The 12,425-nt window shown below is 38.9% G+C and overlaps 1 pseudogene; it reads left to right on the top strand.

The window, feature by feature from the left end:
- The first annotated feature begins 1,075 nt into the window (after window positions 1-1,075).
- Window positions 1,076-3,303, top strand: LOC149163683 (molybdopterin biosynthesis protein CNX1 pseudogene; annotated as a pseudogene).
- The last annotated feature ends 9,122 nt before the right edge of the window (window positions 3,304-12,425 follow it).

Here is a 12,425-nt window from a genome sequence, read left to right as displayed (position 1 = left end):
CACTTGAAAGGCTGAATCATTCACCTGGCGACTCCAACTTGATCCAGACATTCCAGTGCCTGTTGATATGTTCATGCAATGGTAGGGTATGTGGCAGACCCTGCACTTTGTGAAGTTCTAGATGGAGTTAGAGAGATGTTAGCAGGTATTGAAATTAATGAAGAATTTTTCAGTATTTTCCTTCAATGTGTGAAATCTCCGAAGCTTCATCTTGAAGGCAAAACTAGATTTTATGAGTTAGTTGTTGAAAGAGTTGAAAATGAGATTCAGTATCTCGATGAGCAGATCCACTCTTATGATTTCCAAGACCCTAAAAAGTTTTTGGAAATCCTTCCTCCATCGAAACAAGCAATAACAGATTTGCCTATAGAAGTACACATCGACAATGTGCAGCTGGAAATATGCATTGTAGAGTTGGGGCAGCCAACAGAGGCCGGTGTCCGTGATCCTATTGCGGCCTACATGGACACATTTTTCAGCTTGATTGACAGATCAGGCTGTCTTTTCCGTGACCAGGCTCAGCACATGCATGAAGGGCTGCCAGCAACTGCATCTGTGACTTCGTGGCAGCATTCTCAAGCGGCTTCATTGTCAGGTTTAATTGAATGGTTAATATGGCATTTTAGCATTACTTGATCTATTCTTTGTACAGCAGATTAGAATAGGTTATGTACATAAATAAGCAGCCATAAGGGCATCATCTTGTTTCAGTTGGCTTTTAGTTTGATTGAGTTCAGTTTCAGTGTGAAAATAAGTCTTCAGCTGTGTTGATTTGTTGGGATGATGACTCCATTGCCCAATGGTGGAGGCACGGTCTGCTCTCCCAAAGTTCTGCGGTTCTTGGCACCTCCAGGAAGCTGCAGCTGCCATCCCAAGTGGAGCCAATGTTAGACTCCGTCTCAACATGAGATTGATTCTTCTTCAAAACAGGGTTTTGAAGAAGAAATAATTTAAATGTGCTGTTTAGATTATGTAATTTGTTCTCCAGCTCTTCAAAAGGCCGCAGCAAACTTCAACGCTCCTATCCCTGCACAAGTACAATTTGAAATATCATCAGCAATCAGAGGCAATTAGAATGTTTGTGGAGGTTGTTTACAAGCCACAGTTTTCCAAAATTTCACATAGCTGTAGAAGTGGAAGAGGACAACATTCAGCTCTAAAACACATTCAAAATCAGATTCATAATCCTAATTGGTGGTTCAGCATTGTCAAACAAAAGAAAGCAAAGCATACATCAGACTCTACTGTTGATGAATTTGGTCAAGTTTTATCTTCATATGGTTTCAATTATCATGGTACAGAGGTTTTCTACAGTGGCACATCCAGTCATTCATTTCGAAGCTTTGCAGGCCCTTAGAGCAGCAATACACAATTATCCATCCATTATGTCTTTATGTTGGCATCTAAATTCTTCAACTGTATTGGGACTACTTGAGTCATCTTATTTTGACATTGGCGCACATGCAACATCGACAAAATTCTGCAAGGGAAACCTCCAGGAAAAATCTGAAGACCAGTTGATGACAAAACATTGCCGAGTGCTGTAAAGGAAGATTGGGATTCTCAAAGTGATAGTGTGCCAAATATCAGTCCTGTAGTATCAATGTTTCAGTTAAAACAGATAGTATCAGCTGACAGAGAACACAAAACACCTAATGGAAGGTCTGATATTAAGAGATGAAGTGAATCAGAAGATAAAGTTTCAATACTTCCGTGGACAAGGAAATCCAAAAAAGGTGACCATGCCACTGGGGCTTCAAGCGTTTATGATGAAGTAGGATCGAGGACATTACTTGGTTCTGGAGTGGCTTGTATAGATTCGGAATCAAGCTCATCTTCAGGACTCATCTTATCTGAGTTTGCAACAAGTAGAAAGCACAAGTCCCTTATTTCAGATTATCAAAGAGGAACAACTTGGCCACAGAATGGTCTACCCTCAAATCCATTTCTTTCCGCTTTAATGTCTGAAAGGATATGATATTCAAAAAGGGGCAGTCGTATTGAAATCTGGTGAGAGAATAGGTGCTGCAGAAATTGGATTGCTGGCCACAATTGGAGTTGTTATGGTCAAGGTTTATCCAATACCCACAATTGCAGTCCTTTCAACAGGGGATGAGTTAGTAGATCCAGCATCAGATTTCATAGGTCTTGGTAAGATTCGGGATTCAAATCGGGCTATGCTACTAGCAGCTGCTACACAGCAGCAATGTAAAGTATTGGATTTAGGTATTGCATGTGATGAAGAAGAAGAGTTGGAAGCCAAGCTGGATAAAGCTGTTTCTGCTGGGGTGGATATTCTCTTATCATCAGGTGGTGTTTCCATGGGAGACAAGGATTTTATAAAGCATTTATTGGAGAGACGTGGTACTATATATTTTAATAGGGTTTGTATGAAGCCTAGAAAGCCAATAACATTTGCAACCATCAATGTTGCATCAACAGAAACAAGGCCAGGAAAAAATATTCTTGCATTTGGTTTGCCGGGCAATCCTGTCAGTTGCTTAGTTTGTTTCTATTTTATGGCTATTCCTGCAATCCGACACTTAATTGGTTGGAGAGATCCCAGGTTTTGGAGAGTACAAGCTCGCATTTCAGAACCAAGAACATTAGACCCTTTAAGACCTGGATATCACCGTGCTATAATTCATTGGGAACAAGAAATGGATCTGGTTACCCTGGCTTTGTTGCGGTAAGCACAGGACATCAAGTTAGTAGCCGCTTTTTAAGCATGAAGTCTGCAAATGCATTATTAGAATTGCCCGCAGGAAATAAATACTTCCAGCAGGGACAATGGTGTGGGCACTGTTAATTTCTGATGTCAGCAGCATGCCTGTTCCCCAGACATCGGTATCCATGGACAATGTTTTAAGTGGTCAACTTTCAAGTGCGAAACATGAAAATATATTCAAGAATTCTCAAGAAGAACATAGTGATACAAGTGTAAAGGTAGCAGTCCTGACTGTGAGCGATACTGTACCCTTTGGTGCTGGGCCTGATCGAAGTGGTTCAAGGGCAGTTTCTGTGATAAATTCTTTGTCAGAAAAGCTGGATGGGCAGCGCAGGTTTCTTGCCACAACATATGAAGAACTGTGGAGAATGTCCTTTCTGGTCTCTGGGATTCAGAAGGGTATAAAAGCATGGACCATAAGTACTGCCATCATTGTGAAATCATTCATTCGCGGTTCTCCTTATCATCTATATTTTGACTTGGGATTTAATCGCACTCTAAACGTGGACGCAAATGGTGATCGGCTGCAAGATAATCTAAAGGGCGGAATTGTAGTAGTGACAGCAATGCCATAGCAAAACTTGGCACAGAACTCAAACACCTGTCTCTAAATCATGGTTACCTGCCAGGATTATCGGATACGTGTATAGATTTCTATCTGTGGTGATTTGTGCTATCCAAGCCACGAAATCGTCGATAGTTACTTGACCTATTTTCGTGCCGAATGGGATCCAAAGGATCCGTCCGAGCGCCTTGCAGTATTGGTTGTTAAGTGATAGTTTCAAAGGCATAGCTTGCATCCAATTAATTTCATCCATACAAGCGATGAACAGCTTGTAATGGGTCCAAATATAGCAACCGGTTTCTCACTAATGTCATCAGTCTGGATTATATGAGGATTTGCGCTCCAGCAGTTATATTTTTATTAGTCAATCAGAGGATTTTTAGGGACATGGTACTGTTTTAGAATAGAAGGCTGTTTTCTTTTTGAATTTTTTGTAATTTCAGTTTAAAACAGCGCCCCTGTTTTGGGCAGCATTTTTTATTTTTTTGTATTTAAAAATAATCATTAGAGTTTTTTTTTAGAGAGAGTAAGAGAGAGGAGTGGAGAGTTTTTTCTGAGCGCTGGGAGCTGCTGGAGAAGCATAGAGCTTTGTAATGTACAGTTTTCTGCAGAGAATTTAATGGAATTTCACAGCTCTGTTTGCTAAGATTCATGTGGTATGTTGATTTAGCATAAGTTTTTCCCTTTGTCTCATATGTAATCAGTTATACATTTCATTTCATGACCCTTTCAAGCTGAACAAATGAAGTGATTAGGTAGGAATTCATAGTATTATATGCTCCTCCTATAAGTTTGTTCGCATTCGATGTTTTCTACTGTTTAAGGAGGATTCAGAGTTATTGTCTGCCCTCCTTAACTCCTCACCAGTCTTGCCATCCCGTTTGAAACCAGATTTGGTGTTAAATTGCATGCCTACCTTGCCTCAGTTGACAACCTGTGTAGTCATTATATTTCTCTGTTTGAAACTGTGATTTTGCCCATGTAGCCCAGAAAAGCCCCGTCATTCCATTAAAAAACCCCAAAAATCATTAAATCAACCCCCTTATCAATTTACTAGCCTAAAATCTTTATGATTAATTGGTCAGCCTAATCATATTGAAAGATCTATCGAATCTGACCCGAGAGAGCCTTCTCATACCTCGTAGGGCTAGCTACGAGGTGAAATGGTTTGATGTAGCCTTGAAGATTTACTTTTCTCAGCCTAGGGTGAAATCTCAAGCGCTAACACATCATTCTTACTCTAGTGAAATGCATCAGCAGTCTAATGTGGTAGGCATACAACCGGGAGAACCTACCTTCACAAGTGAAGTACTTGATAATGGTTTTCATCAATGGAGCAAACCTGTCTTTCGAAAACTTGAAGGGGAATACTCTCTTCACATTATCTTTGTACGTAGCCTTAATGTAAGGCTCATAGTACTCCCTATCAATATCCTAACCTTTGTTCCATTTTTCACCCACATCTGGAATAGCTGTAACCTCTGAGATGAAAACTGGTGATATGGTGAATGTTATTTCGGCAAGGGTTACTTCATCACTCTGCAAATGAGTCACAAATAGCCTAGCCAATTCATGATGAAATATGACTTCTTCTATCATCTCAAAAAAATCAAAACATGCCTAGTTTTTAAAGCAAGAAATGGCAAGTGGATAGGCTTGGAACTCCCTAAAATTAGTGGGCTCCTCTCTGATAATCCTTCCTCCTTTATGAGGCTTCCTTTGCTATATGTTTCTCTCCTTGGAACTATCACTAAGGGTGTCTTCTTCAAACTCATACACATTGTCTCTTTCCATTGCTTTTTGTGGCTATGAACCCTTGTGGTTATATCAGTGAATAATATAGTGAAATAGGGTGGAGGAATGGAATGAATATTAGTATGAAGATATTTTAGGGATGAGTAGGGTTTTAGGGAGAATGGGTAGGGTTTGGTGATGTGAATAGGGTTTGTAGGGTTTGGGGAGAGTGTAAGTGGGAATGTGGAAAATGTAGGAGAGGAGTGGGATTTAGGAAATATATAAACGGGAATGGGGTTTAGTTTAGGGAATAATGTAAAGGATAGCATAAATAAAACAATGGAGAGATGAGGAAAACTAGGGTTTCAACCTAGAAGCTAGGGTTTTAATTTTTAAAAATGCTAAATACCAAGCTTAGCAATCAAAACCCTAGATCATAAGATAAGAGTAATGTACTTACTTGTTTAGAGATAGGAACTGAATATTTCGAGGTGAATTGGCAACTTGGGAGAGTTTTGGGCTTGGCTGGACAGATGCGCAGTACCTCACACAAGTGCGCAGCGCCTCCCAGATGCGCAGTGCCTCCTAGATGCGCAACGCCAGCCTCAGATGCGCAGCTCCTTTTTGTAGACCACTTTTTAAGACCTTCCTGGTGTTCAAATTAGGTGCAGTATATCTCGTTAGAAAGCCTATTGAGTCTACTTTCCAGAATATCTTTAATTTTTCAATTTGGAGTTCATTTTCCCTGTCGAAATTCCAATCTTCCAAGACTGGTCAAAATGTGTAGAATGAGGCTACCAAAATGCATAGTGTTGTTGCAGTCAAATTTTGAAAGTCTTCCTCAACTCAAAATTGAGCTCATGATAGCTCATTGGAGAGTTATTTGTTTCTACTTATCATTTGAATCATCGTGAAAGTCATTTAGTCATTCCATCTAGGAGAAAAATTGATTTTACCAAGGTCGCTCGAGAGGTGTAGCAACCCTCCTGAGGCAAACGATGTTTTCGACATTTCTCCCAAACCATGAAACCTGTTTAAAAACTGAAATAGGTTTTTCTTCATGGGTCAACTATGGAAAAAAACCTCTCGCATATTTATCAAATTCATATTCTATTTCTCAAAAACATTATTTGAATAAAACCTATCACGATACATGGAACAGGGGATTTGTAGAAATGAAGGGAAATGAAGGGGATAAGGGGCTTCAAAATTCTTGAGGAAATTTTTGAAAATAGAAAGGGGTGTTAGGAAGCAGGGGAAAGTGAAATTTCAAATATTGAGTGAGGGGAAGGGGTCCAAAAGGGCAAATCACAGGCCTAACCTAGGAAATTGTCAAATTGTAGCAATAAGCTAGGGTTTGTGGGAAAATGATGAATTTGAGGGATATCAGTGATGGGAAGTGCTTAAGAAGGTATATTAAGGATGGGGTAAGGTGTATGAACATAACGATACAAGTTTTGTTGATGATTTGACAATCCAATAAAAATTACCTTCAAAACCCTAGAAGAGGGAAATGAGGCTTACCCAAGTACAATTGAAGCACGAACAAGGTGTAAAATGATCCATTGGAACCTGAAATGATAATGAAATATTTTTGAATGATGGAAACTCAACCGAATGGTGACATAGACTAACACTTGGAAAACTTTGAAAGGAGTGAAAATAAATCCTAGACCTAATACCTAGTGACCAAATTTTACTTGAAGACACACTAAAATGACAAAATTTGACTTTGACACCCTAAGACCACTTTGTAAGAGCATGTTTGGTCACTAGTGGAAGGCTTCAAAGACTAACACTAACATTGGCTCCAATGGGGATGGTAGCTCCTTGGAGATGCCAAGAACACCATAGACCTAGTAGCCTCATCCATTGGGCAATGGGGTCAAAACACTTCAAAGACTGAAAACTGACACAATGCAAACTGAGACTGACTCATGATTGAAAATATGACTGGAGACTTACTTAATTGAAACAAGTACTTACAAAAATAACTAATGGTAGCAGACCATCGAGATTTGAGGGCTTCAAATCATGATTAAAACCACCTGCTTTGATGAAATATGTACAATCATGTGAAGTGGGCCTTCCAATGTAACCAATCCAGCAGATGGCTACATACTGAAATTCTACTCTCACTTTCCCCGAGCAGGTAGAACGATGTACATGTAGGCAACTCACAATAGCAACTGAAACCAAGGCTTATGCTAACAAACCAGGCAACATTCATCTTGTCTAATGCTTGCAAAAGAATGCCGAAGGGATCTTGAAAATCCTGAAGCACTAGCTTGTCTTGAGATCCAGCAACAAAAATACAAGTGTTCCCTTCATTATGATCTGAAAGAACAGTTGGTTTCTGATTGATAGGAAGGCATAGAGAGGTATAAGCTTCTGCTATTTGAGTGTTAGCTGTAAATTCTTCAAGCATGAGTAATTCTGACTCATTTTTTGGCATATTGTCTTTCTCAAGCTCATATTCCTCAATTTCATAGTCTAAGTCATTCTTAAACAGAAAACATTCTTCAAGATTATCAAACATGACAGCCCTATCATCCTCATGAAAGAAAACAATATATGTTCACTGATCTACAAGTCTAATTTCAAGATTGTCCTCTTTTAAACTCATATTTTCATTTTCAAAAGTAGAAGAAGTTTCACTAACACCTTCATGACTATGTGAACACTGCAAACCTGCATTAGCTTGGGCTATAACATGGCCTTTCAGGAGTTGATCTATCTCATGTTCAGATAGAGGAAGAGTACCTTTTGTTTTCTTTTGATAAAACAGTAATTGTCTTCTTTCCCTCCTAAAGATTCACAAGGTTGTTGAATATCTTCATTAATTTCAAACAAAGGAGTATATAAATTTTCCTCATACTGTTGATTCATTTCATATGATTCCCGTTGACTCTCAAGATGCAAAATTCCTTCATCTTCAAGCAAAGAAGAAGCTATTGTATGTTTATTATGATCTTGTGTAATGAAGTGACTGGCTTTTTGAGACTGTTTTTGAAGGGAAGAATCAAAGAAGGCTTCAATGATTTCTTCATCATCATGATCTGAATCTTCTTCATCATCACAATCTGAATCTAGATCTAGAATAGCCAACTTGACTTTATCACAATCTGAAATTGGAACTTGATTTTCCTACATACTATCTTCTGTTATGATCAAATCTAAAATAAGACCTTGTCCTCCATCATTTTCAATTGTACTAAGATCTTGAACCTGCTGAAAATTTTCCTGAGCATCTTGACAAGTATCCTCTAAGCTCTCTTTATGCTGTTGAAATGGATTTTCATATAGGGCTTCCATGATCTCATTGTCCATGAAGTCATCATCTTCATAAATTCTCTCAAGATTTTCAATAAAACTATAAACATGTTTGCAACAATTCTGAACTAATATTAAGGATGGATATGATTCTTTATACATTTCAAAGAACATGGCATGAAAATGTTTTAAACAGTAAATACAAGCAGGCGGAAAACTTTCATACCAAGATCGGGCTTCACCTTCCAGAGTGGCCATGAATATCTTCATCAAGCAGTCTTCAGGAAAATCAACCTTCAACTTGCTAATATGCATGTGAAATCTAACCAAATGTAAAGCAGCAACATCCCTATCATCATCTTTAAACGTAGGCAAATTCCTTTGCCAATCTACCTTAGGAATTTTATTTGGGAAACCTGGAATGTGATCTTAGCTCATGGGAGCATACCTTTGAGCAAACAAATCCATTTTGATAACAAGAAATTCTTCAGGCTACTGGTTCTTGAAGAGCAAAGTTGCCATAAAAATTCTAAACCTTGGGATTCGTCGACACTGGAGTCGCTAGGTGAATGATTTCAGCCTTCCAATGTCTGGTCATTGTCCACCATCAACAATCAAGTCTAACTTGATACATTTTGTTGAGGAACATAAAACTACATTCCCCAGTATGATCACCACTATGTTAGAGCCTAGATTGACCTCAGGCTGAAGGGAGGCAATCCTAGGATAACCACAAACCAAGCTTAACCTGGTAGCTAGCCCTACCAGGTCGGGCGAAGGCTCTCTCCTTGTGAATCTCAGTCAAGATGACTGGATCAGATATGGATTTTAGGCTAGGTATAGTATCTCTGGGATTTTTTGATTGATTTTTTTGGTTTTGTTGCTGGATCAAATGGAGCAGGCAGTTTTGGGTCTAGAAATCAAGTCAGGATGCAAGGTGTTCTATGGGGCGAGGTAGGTAGGTGTTTTGCCACTTGGAATCGAGCGAGATGAGAGGTCTAAGACTGGTGAGGAGCTAAGGATGGCAATTAAAGATCATGTATCCTTCTCAAATAGTGGAAAACATAAAAAAACTCAATGGTTTTCCAAGGCAGAGCACTGTAAACAATGTATTCTACCTATCTATCTTCATATCATTCAACTAGAAGAAATAAATTAGATTGTGGCACACATAACACATGAGAAAAACTAATAAAAGAAGAGGAAACTATGTAAAAACACTTTACCACAAGTATCCCATAAAAATAAATACAAATCCTGGCTTATTTCCTTGCCAAACTGTTGATAAGGGTGTACAATGTAGCTCAGAGCATCCAAGAGAGTCCAACCTTTGCTAATGATAGAAAAAATACATAATATAGAAATCAAAACACCTATGCTAGCCATCAGGGGTCGAAATCAAGAGTAAAGGAGTTGTTACAACCATTTCCAAACAGAGAATAGGAATATAGGCAGTGGAACAACTTGTCTCTATAAGCATGAAAACTGATTCATTGACCCCCAAACCACCTCAAACTGATGAATCTACCCTCTAAGATCACTTCACTATTACATTTACATACCAAGGCATTAATTACAATCATAAATTCATTCATGAAGAGAGAAAAGTCAACTTGCAGTGAAAATAGGCGAAAACTGGATTTTCTGGCAAACTGGCTCAATGTGCAGCGCTGCTTCACACCCACTTCTGGAGGCCTTCCCCTTCACCAAATTGAGCCCAAGGTAGCTCATCAGAAAGGTCTTCCTATCTAGTTTGTATAAAATCTTGAATTTTTTCATTTAGAGGTCATTTGTCCCCTCACAATTGAAATCTCCCAAGGTTGCTTCTGTGTGTCCAAAAAGAGGTAGAGAGGTCATTTTTTGGTAGTTTTTTGACCTTTTGGTGACCTAGTTTTGCTCTAAAATTGCTGAAATTTTTTCGGCTTGATGCTCTCATCATGCAGAATCTAAATATATAAGCCTTTCCTCAAACAAGTGCTCCAAGGAAAATAGTAGCACCACCGGCATTGCGCATCTAGGCTTATTTTCTGTTTTCAAAATTTCAAAATTTGGAAAAGACAAAAATTCATCAAAACTTGCCCAGATTTGGCATAGGACACCACCATTAGCTACTTTGAAGGGATAATGAGGCTTCAGCCAAGATTTTCAACTTATCTCACTCCTTTTTTCTCTTTAAGGCCTTCCTCAACTTAGCCTTAAGCTTCCTCATCCATATGTTGCAGATTTTGTTGTGAGTCATGTAGTGGTAGGCCATGTGGCAAAGCATATTCTTGTCTCAATTGGCCTTCTCAATCAGCCCCTCAAGGTGTATATTAACCCTCTCAAGCCAAGTTTCCATATCATTCTCAATCTCTTGTTCAATCGAGGTCAACTTGACATTTGCCTCCTTGGCCTTTTGCCTGTTTTCTTTGATCATTTGAAGCTCCATAAGGACTTGCTTGTCGCTCAATTGTTTGATTTCTTGCTCTAAATATTTGATGATCCACTTAGCTCTTTCTAAGTTATCTGATAAGGATTGTATCTCAACCTCTTATTCCTTTATCATCATGTCTTTGGCAGTCTTTGGATCCTGAGTTTCCAAGTCAATGACATCAACTCCTTGATGAGTGAAGTGTTGTTGTGTTTCCTCATGATCAACAAGGTTAAAATCTCTTTCTTGCTCATCACTAAGATCCTTTTTTGCATCTTTTTCTTTCCCTTACCTTTGCCCTTGCTTTGCTGCTCAACCTGTACCTATTTTGTTGAAGAAGAAGGCAAAGCCCCTTCCACACCTTGTGGAGATAGCATTTTCCTGTGGCCTGATAACGAAGGCAAGACCCCTTCCACACCTTGTGGAGATAATAATCACCTAGCAGCTGCAAAAAATTTCCTGGTACCCATCTTGTATGTCACAACCACTGGCACTCCAACAATTTTAGTCTCTTTGACCTTTTCCTGCCCTCAAGGTCCACCTTCCTCATGATGTACTGATGAAAAGATTTGCGGGGCCTTTGAACATCTCATGAGAAATGAAAGTCTACCATGGCATGTTAAGAAGATTCAGCTAATATAGAATAATGATTTTAATCAAAGAGTAATGGAAAATGCTATTCAACTGCTGGGGGTATGGTTTCCTCTTTACAATATGTGCCATTTTCTCAATGTTTCTGAACATGAAGTAAGGGATATTCATCATTCTTACTCTAGTGAAATGCATCAGCAGTCTAATGTGGTAGGCATACAACCGGTAGAACCTACCTTCCCAAGTGAAGTACTGGATAATGATTTTCATCAATGGAGCAAACCTGTCTTCCAAAAACTTGAAGGGGAATACTCTCTCCATTTTGCCTTTGTACCTAGCCTTAATGTAAGGCTCATAGTATTCCCTATCAATATCCTGACCTTTGTTCCATTTTTCACCCACATCTAGAATACCTGTAGCCTCTGAGATGACAGCTGGTGATATGGTGAATGTTATTCTAGCAAGGGTTACTTCATTACTGTTCAAATGAGTCACAAATCGCCTAGCCAACTCATGATGAAATTTGACTCTTTCTATCATCTCACAAAAATCAAAACATGCCTAGTTTTTAAAGCAAGAAATGGCAAGTGGATAGGCTTGCAACTCCCTCAAACTAGTGGGCTCCTCTCTGATAATCCTTCCTCCTTTGTGAGGCTTCCTTTGCTGTATGTTTCTCTCCTTGGAACTGTCACTAAGGGTGTCTTCTTCAAACTCATACTCATTGTCTCTTTCCATTGCTTTTTGTGGCTATGAAAGCTTATGGTTATATTAGTGAATAATATAGTGAAACGGGGTGGAGGAATGGAATGAAGATGAGTATGAAGAGATTTTTAGGGATGAGTAGGGTTTTAGGGAGAATGGGTAGGGTTTGGTGATGTGAATAGGGTTTGTAGGGTTTGAGGAGAGTGTAAGTGGGAATGTGGAAAATGTAGGAGGGTAGTGGGATTTAGGAAATATATAAATGGGAATGGGGTTTAGTTTAGGTAATAATGGAAATGATAGGGTAAATAAAAGAATGGAGAGATGAGGAAAACTAGGGTTTCACCCTAGAAGCTAGGGTTTTAATTTTAAAAAATGCTAAATACCAAGCTTAGCAATCAAAACACTAGATCATAAGATATGAG

Source organism: Pinus tabuliformis, chromosome 5_1, assembly GCF_031772625.1.
Source record: "Pinus tabuliformis cultivar Carrire ecotype Pingquan chromosome 5_1, CPIR1, whole genome shotgun sequence".
Lineage (NCBI taxonomy): Eukaryota > Viridiplantae > Streptophyta > Pinopsida > Pinales > Pinaceae > Pinus > Pinus tabuliformis.
This window is presented reverse-complemented; position numbering and strand designations above follow the sequence as displayed.